We start from the raw sequence: 7602 nt of genomic DNA, 5'->3' as shown, positions 1-7602 counted from the left end.
GTAGTCGACGTATGTTAATCTCTCCGCTCTCGTATCTTTCTCTTATAAAGTGATGTCGGACCTCAATGTGTTTCGTGCGTCGATGGAACTCTGGGTTTTTTGTCAATCTGATCGCACTCTGATTATCTACGTACAAAAGAGAAGGCGTTTCACACGGATGTCCGACATCATTCAGTAGCTTGCGCAGCCAAATTGCCTCTCGCGCAGCTTCGCTCGCCGCAATGAGTTCCGCCTCGGTGGTACTAAGACTAACGGTACTTTGGCGCTTTGAGCACCACGTGATAGGCCCGTTTGCTAATTCGAAGAGGTAGCCAGTTGTGGAGCGCCTAGTGTCCTTATTACCGGCATAGTCGGAATCTGAGAAGCCTACTAAATTAAGTTTGCTCCCACTGTTTGTGTATATTATGCCCAGGTTTTTAGTGCCTTTTAGGTATCGAAATATTCGTTTGACGGCCTGCCAGTGAGGATTACTATGTCTTTCCAAATATCTACTTACAAGTCCGACAGCGTACGTTATGTCGGGTCTTGAGACCAGTGACACGAACAAAAGTGAGCCGACGGCCTCACGATACGGAATGTCGTGCAACTCGTCGTTACTGAGACACTTTTCGAGGGTAACGTGGGGATCTGCAGGCACGCTTATGACGTGCGCGTCACACATCGCGAATCTGTGTAAGATGGAATCTATATATTTACTTTGGTGGATGCAAATCTTTTTGTTAACGCGATCTCTCTCTATTTGCATTCCCACGAAACAGTCAGCCTCACTAGCAGTGACGTCAAAATTATCTTTTAATGCATTTAAGATTAAATTTATGGTCTCGATTTTCGAGGCCATTAATAGGCCATCGTCGACATATAATGCGAGGTACACTTTGTCATTATTTATCAAACCGAAATAGACGCATCTGTCAGCGCTGCCCCGAGCGAACTTAAATTTTTTAAAAAATGCATCAAATTTTTTGTTCCAGCATCGACCGGCTTGTTTTAGGCCATATAATGCTTTATTAAGCTTACAGATTGAGTTATCATTCGGAACATTTAGACCTTTGGGAACACGCATGTAAATTTCTTCGTTTAAATTATTATTCAAATATGCGGTTTTAACATCGAACTGATAAATTTCCAAATCGTTCGCCGCAGCGATTGACAGAAGCGTTCGAACAGAATCGTATCGCACAACAGGGGAGAAAATCTCGTCGTAATCTACTCCGGCTTTCTGCGAGAAACCTTGGGCGCATAAACGCGCCTTATAACGCGTAATCTCACCCGACGACGTGGTTTTTACTTTGAAAACCCACTTGTGCCCTATGGCTTTACGGTCGTGTGGCAAAGGCACTATCTCCCATGTTTGATTCCGCTCATGGGCTGCTAACTCTTCGCGGATAGCCTGTGTCCACTTTTCTGAGTCTTTTCCGGTCACGGCTTCGTCATATGTATTCGATTCAGTGTATGAAACAAAACAAGCTTCGTATCGGCAAGGCGCGTAACAGGTTGCGATTCCTTAGCTTTGGTCGCGAATTAATAACATCCGGTTCGACTTCATGATGCGGGTTTTCACATTGATCCGCTTCGCGTCGAGGACAGTCGTCTATTTGTTCGGGTTGTTCGTTATTGTCTAATACAGCTCTCTCATTTGGTAAGGGTAAACTTGCAGCAGGACACTCGAATATTGGTTCGGCGCATTCGTTAAAACTAACATCCCGCGAGATTGTTATCCTATCCGTCTCTGGGTCTATCAGACGATAATTTCTCGAATCGCCTTGGTAACCGACAAAGACAAGTTTTTTAGACTTCGAATCCCATTTCTTTCTCTGCTGTTCTGGGACATGAACGTATGCATCACACCCGAAGATTTTTGCATGCGACAAATTCGGTTTTTTACCCGTCCATACTTCATATGGTGTTGTCAATTTTGATCGAGATGATGGGGTTCTATTTAACACGTAAACAGCCGTATTAACGGCTTCTGCCCAGAGCCGGGTAGGTAACTTTTTCGCTAACAACATTGTTCGGGCACTTTCTACGATAGTACGCATCTCGCGTTCCGAAGAGCCATTTTGCTGCGGGGTGTACGGTGCGGAGCATTCCAATTGAATGCCGCGTGACTTTAAATGATCGCGGAATCGATGACTCGAATACTCTGTGCCATTGTCAGAACGTATCGTTTGGATTCTTTGACTAAATTTGTTAAAGATCATCGCCTCGTATTCTTTGAAAACATCAAATACGTCATCTTTATGTCGTAGAAAATGTACATAACGAAAACCGGTACAATCGTCCTTAAACAAAATGAAATACTTTGCGCCTCCGATCGATGGAGTTTGCATCGGTCCACACAGATCAGTGTGAATGAATTCACCAGGCTTTAACATTTTTCTTGGGCTTTTACTTTTGAATGCAAGGCGATGTTGTTTACCGTACTGACAGTTCTCGCAAAAGAAATCGGAGATTTCGGAAACCTTTACACCGTCGATTAGCTTATTCTCAATTGCTGCCTGTAGATATTTATTATTGACGTGGCCTAGACGGTCGTGCCAGAGCTTCAGAGTGCTCCTTACCACGGCGTTCGCTTCGCGTTTCACTATCGCGGTGAATTCCAATCTAAATAAATTATTGCCCTGCCTGATACCGTGCGCGATCAGCTTGTTTTGCTTCGAATAGATGTCGATACCGTTGTCTCGGATGACAAATACATGTCCTTTCGCGGTACAGGCGCCGATCGAAAACAAATTTTTTCGCAGCAGCGGAACATATAGAACATTCACTAATTTACCGTCTTGCCATTCGCCATTAACTAATTTCTTTATAAAAATCGTACCGCGGCCTTCGGCTTTTAGAAGTGAGTTATCACCGAGACTTACAGTGATACCGTTACACGACTCGAATTCCGCGAACCATTCTTTCCGAAAACTCATGTGCTGCGACGCGCCACTGTCAGAGAACCATGCGTCGTCTGTGTCCGTGCACTCGGTTACAGAAATGTCGCTGCTCGCGACAAACGCGTCGTGATCCGCGAGGTCGCTTTTGCGATCGTCATTTGCACCGCGTTTCTTTTCGTCTTGGCCTTTCTGTACGTTACGCTTTTTTTTACAATAGCGGGCAATGTGCCCTTTATTATGACAAAAATGACATTCAAAATTTTGATACTTTCCGTGTTCGGCATCGCTCTCCTGTGGTTGGCGTAGTTTCCCTCTTCTCGGACCCTTCTTGTGATGCTTCAAGTTGACGGCTGCTAGTGCGCTCGCCGCCTCGTCGGTTGCAGTGAGCTGGTTTTCCTCCTTGATGAGCCTCTGCGTCAGGTTGAAAATGGTCTGGTTCGCCTCTTCCACGCTGTCCCAAGCGGTCACAAAAGCATTGTATTTTGGCGGTAGCGATCCAAGGATTTTTGCCATGATTGTGACATCGGAGACCGCTTCACCAACGTCCTTGAGTTGCCTTGCCATGTTCTCAACTTTTGTGATATGCTGCGAGACCGAGTCGCCGAGTTTCATGCGGTACTCATGAAACCTCGTCGTGAGCAGTAACTTGCTTGTTGCGCTGGTCTGTTCGTGGATCGCCGATAGCTTGTTCCACATCTCAGCGGCACTATCACACGTAATTAGGTGTTCCAACTGCGAGGGCTGCATAGCGGCCGATATGAGCACCGTCGCCTTTGCGTTCCGTTGTATCCAGGCGATTTGTGGCTGTCCCGTCGCTTCCGGTTTCACTGCGGTTCCGTTGACTATGTCCAGCAAATCGTGAGCTATGAAGATCGCCTTCATCTGGAATTTCCAGAGCTGGAAATTCTGTCCATCGAACTTCGTCACGTTTTTCAGGTCTACAAGGGAGTCTGCCATCATTTTCTCGTTTCACAATCCTTTTCAGTCCAGACAGGATCACAACACGCGCGTCAAATGGGCGACGACTTAACACGTGTATACCACGAGAACAGAAAAAAACTGCGAGGCGTCGGAAAGTTCCCGACGTGTTCGACTGTGCCTCGTGCAATCAGAAAAAAAAAACGCCGAAGGAACAAGCGGCACACTATACCTTCTCACGTATTCTTCGAAATCTTATTTCACTCGAAAATGTCCGTGATCTGGGCCCATAACCTGTTACGGTTAGGAACGGGAAGCCAGTCGAGTTGAAACAGGAGATATTCGTGATATGTATAGCTTTATTAAAAACGTGGTTTACTCAGTGCCGGAATCAGGCGGACTGAACTGGATGGTTTCTCAACCGGCGAAAACGTCGCTCGACGACAGCGCCTCGCGCTGGTTCGCGGTCGCAGAGGTTACAAAAAAAAAAACAAACGCATTAGGATACGTCGCATAACACAATACAAGACGCGGATTAAGAATACAATAAGAAAATGAGAAATACATAATATATTAAATCTAACATACAGAAAGTCAAATTAACTAGATTTCCGTTGCCGGACACATGCCGTCGCTCGAAAGAAAAAAATAGTTACTCCACCGGACGTAACATTATAAATGTGTATCTTTTTATGTTATGTGTAATTTAATAAAAATGACGGATTTCTTTTGTAGATTAATGTTTAGTTATACTTTTTTTTATTTATTTTTTTGTATTATAAAATAAAAACTATTTAATTTTAGCAATTTTCCGACTGTCGACTGGCAAGATAACGTGATTGTTATAAACCATCTCTGTGACGCGTGATCGCTTGAGGATATTGAAACGTAATCTTCTAGATAGCAGCAAATTAAAATTCGTTAAAATCTTAAAAAAGAGATTCCTTATTTTAAAAAATTATTTTAAATTATTTATCGATTTTCTTTTATCAATAACTTCTTGGTAGAGTTCTCTCCGCAGAAGGATGAAGTTTGACTGTGCAGTGTAAACACTGCGATTGTAATTTATAACAATTTATTTTAAATGTGGTATCGAAAGAGCTCAAGCACTTGTGGATATTGATCACTTAAGCGAGAGACGTATTGGTCGTGCAGGATGAGTCACATAGGGGGGATCAAATTGCTAGGCAAGAAAGAGCCTCGCTTTAATTGCCGCAGGCGGAATTCTGCATATTGTTTAACCGTATTTCTGTGCGACAAAAATGCACGGTATCACGGAAAAAACGTCTTTAAGAAAATTCATCGCCCGATTACATCGTGTTTGCTAGCCTCTCGAGGACACAAAGAACGCGCTTGCGACTGTTCCAATTCCAAGCAGAACAGGGAGTTAGTACGACGTCAAAATGATGTCAAAGTAACTACAAAATGATCATTAAAAGTCACTTTCCGATCAATTACGATTCACTTTGATGTCATTTTGACATAATTGTGAATCACTTTGATGTCATTTTGACTTATTGTTCTGCTTGGGATGCTGCGTCTGCGGTATTCTGATGTCAGTATTTTTAGATGCCCAAAAATACCTCATATTCTCCATATTACATAATTATACTTTTTAAAAGGAATGACTTTGCCAAATTTTATTTTGAAAGTGTGACTCTTTTGCTTTAAAACGCCGTATTTGAAAGTTCTTAAACGTTTTTTGTTGCGAAGATATGATTTTTTGAAAGAAAATGGATTTTTGACCAGTTTCTCATTTTTGCTTAATGGTTTTGCTTTTATAACTTCACAATAAATTATTTTTCGCCAATGCCGATTAAGCAGTCACACTCCTGAGATTTTAAACTTTAGTTTCAAAAAAAAATCGTAAAAAAATGTTGATTGTAATCAAAGTTATAGCTTCTCAAATTTGAAAAAGTTTCTCAAACCCAAAAATGTGTTTCCGTATTTTACAGGATTGGTGTGTTTAAAAGTTAAGTATTGAAATCTGTGTATTATATACCTGAGTACCAATCTTGGCAAGCTGAGAACACAAATAACGCCCAACAAATCCAGTTGAGCCAAACAGTGTAACTAACACATCGTTCAATAAGTCCCGAGACTAACCCAGAGATAACGCTAGTAGTACCAAGCTGGCCACGTTTCCCTAGAATGCGAACCTTCACATGAAACGTGTACAAACTTCACGTCGATCGGACCACAAACAGCTGAGTTATTGAGGTTAGAGCAAAGTCACTTTGTAATTTGTTTGAAAAATGGAAAAAAGTGAGTTTCGCGTGTTGATAAAGCATTGTTTTTTAATGGGTAAAAACACCGTAGAAGCCCAGCAATGGCTTGAGAAATGTTATCCGGACTCCTTTCCATCTAAATCAACGATTTGTCGTTGGTATGCTGAGTTTAAACGTGGTCGTACGGACACAAACGATGCGGAACGTTCGGGTAGGCCATTGGAAGCCGTTGTACCGGAAAATGTGAGTGAAGTGTTAAAAATCGTAATGAACAATCGCAAAGTGAAGGTCCGTGACATTGCAGAAATGACACAGATATCATCTGGAAGCGTATTTACAATCCTTCATAAAAAATTGAGCCTGAAAAAGGTTTTTTCCAAGTGGGTGCCGCGATTGCTTTCAATGGAACAAAAACAGCAACGAATCGACGATTCAGAGAGCTGTTTATCGCTATTTACTCGCAATAAAAAGGATTTCCTGCGTCGATACGTAACCATGGATGAAACATGGATTCATCATTTCACTCCGGAGTCGCATCGGCAATCATCTGAGTGGCGCGCGGCTGGCGAAAGTCGCCCAAAGCGTCCAAAAACGCAGCAGTCTGCTGGCAAAGTCATGGCGTCTGTTTTTTGGGATACACATGGCGTGATTTTCATTGATTACCTGGAAAAAGGTAAATCGATCAACAGTGATTATTATATTGACTTGTTGGTACGTTTGAAGGAGGAGATCGCAGCAAAACGACCGCACATGAAGAAGAAAAAAATCCTTTTTCATCAAGACAATGCACCATGCCACAAGTCCATGAAAACAATGGTAAAATTCAACGAGTTGGGCTTTGATTTGCTTCCCCACCCTCCGTATTCGCCAGATTTAGCCCCCAGCGACTACTGGCTCTTTGCTGATCTCAAAAAAATGCTCCAGGGAAAAAAATTTGGCTCGAATGAGGAGGTCATTGCCGAAACTGAAGCCTATTTTGAAGCAAAGGATAAATCCTTCTATAAACATAGTATAGAAAAGTTGGAGAGGCGTTGGAAAGATTGTATCACTCTAAAAGGAGATTATATTGATGAATAAAAATGATTTTTGAAAAAAAATGTTGTTTTCGTTGTTAGTCTCGGGACTTATTGAACGATGTGTTATTCTGTTAGAGCTACGACCATCTGTATCTTCCTTCAAAGGAATGGTAATTAGATTTTCGATGATTTGCGACTGTGATGAGTATCGATTCGTCTGCATCGCGACTGCCGCGATGCATGATTATCTGCTTTCCTGGAATACATGCAAAACACAAGTGTAAACGTAAATTGCAAAACAATATTTTTCACATGGCATGCTCGTGAAGGAATTTACGCGCGATTTTAATCTATTCAGGTCAGTCGTTATTTGGTACGCATCTTTTTACTTGCAACAGGGACAATACGATGATTTTACCAAAAATTATGTAGTAATTTTCAAAATATATGCGGAATACAAACAAGAGAAACTCTTAACTTGTATATCACCGATTTTAATAAAATTTTATAGCTGTGTAGTATTGTGTAGTATTTACTCACACCATTACTGTAGTAAAG

This window comes from Solenopsis invicta, chromosome 16 (genome assembly GCF_016802725.1).
Source record: "Solenopsis invicta isolate M01_SB chromosome 16, UNIL_Sinv_3.0, whole genome shotgun sequence".
NCBI classification, from domain to species: Eukaryota; Metazoa; Arthropoda; class Insecta; order Hymenoptera; family Formicidae; genus Solenopsis; species Solenopsis invicta.
The sequence above is the reverse complement of the archived record's forward strand: the minus strand, read 5'-3'. Positions refer to the sequence as shown.